A 999-nucleotide genomic window follows, 5' to 3' on the forward strand; every position below is an offset into this window, starting at 1 on the left:
AAGTGCCCCGTCCAATTTTCTTTCGCAAAAATAAAATTGCCCCTTAAACATGTATTTCATAGTAACGTGAGGCGTTACTATAACTCTCCTATTTTTATTGTTCTAAATGACTGTTCCCAGGTCTAGGTCATTCCCGGCCCGATCCCCTCATTTTGTTCTGTTCCTGTGCAAGTTTTCTGAAAAGAACAATGAACATAAAAGAGGCGGAACACGAAGGACAAACGCGACTCAGTTGCGTTCGTGTTTCCGTCCAATTTATCTTTGTGCCTCATTCACATTAACGTCAGGCAAAACGCTAAGGCGCCCGTGTGCTGTGCGATGTCAGTGCACGTTAAAGATCCCAGGTGGTCGAAATTATTCCGGAGCCCTCCACTACGGCACCTCTTTCTTCCTTTCTACTTTCACCCCCTTTTTTTATCCCTTCCTTTACGGTGCGGTTCAGGTGTCCAACGATATATGAAACAGATACTGCGCCATTTCCTCCCCCCCCCCCAAAAAAAAACAAAACAAAACAAATAATTAGCTATTTTCCTTTCACGATCCGAATCAGCGGTCACTATCTGCCCTAAGTAGACGAATTCCCTTACTACTTCCAGCACCTCGCTACCAACTGTGAACTGCTGTTCCCTATTGTTAGACTGTTTAATATTACTGTTGAATAGCTAGAAAAACTAAGAATAGGGTGGAGCACATATGGCAGATTCTCTCAGGTCATGAATAGCAGGTTACCAATATCCCTCAAGATAAAAGTGTACAACAGCTGTATCTTACCAGTACTCACCTACTGGGCAGAAACGTGGAGGCTAACGAAAAGGGTTCAGCTTAAGTTCAGGAACGTTGAGAGACCCGAAGCGGGCAGAGTAGGTGAGGGAACAAAAGTGAGGCTACGCACTAGTCTCCATACCTACGAATAACCGGACATTGCCTGGCTAAACTTCCCGCGCCTTTCCTCTTCTCTAATCCGCAGAAGGACCGCTATCCGTTGTGCCACACGTTCGA

Source organism: Amblyomma americanum, chromosome 7 (genome assembly GCF_052857255.1).
Source record: "Amblyomma americanum isolate KBUSLIRL-KWMA chromosome 7, ASM5285725v1, whole genome shotgun sequence".
In the NCBI taxonomy this organism is placed as follows: domain Eukaryota; kingdom Metazoa; phylum Arthropoda; class Arachnida; order Ixodida; family Ixodidae; genus Amblyomma; species Amblyomma americanum.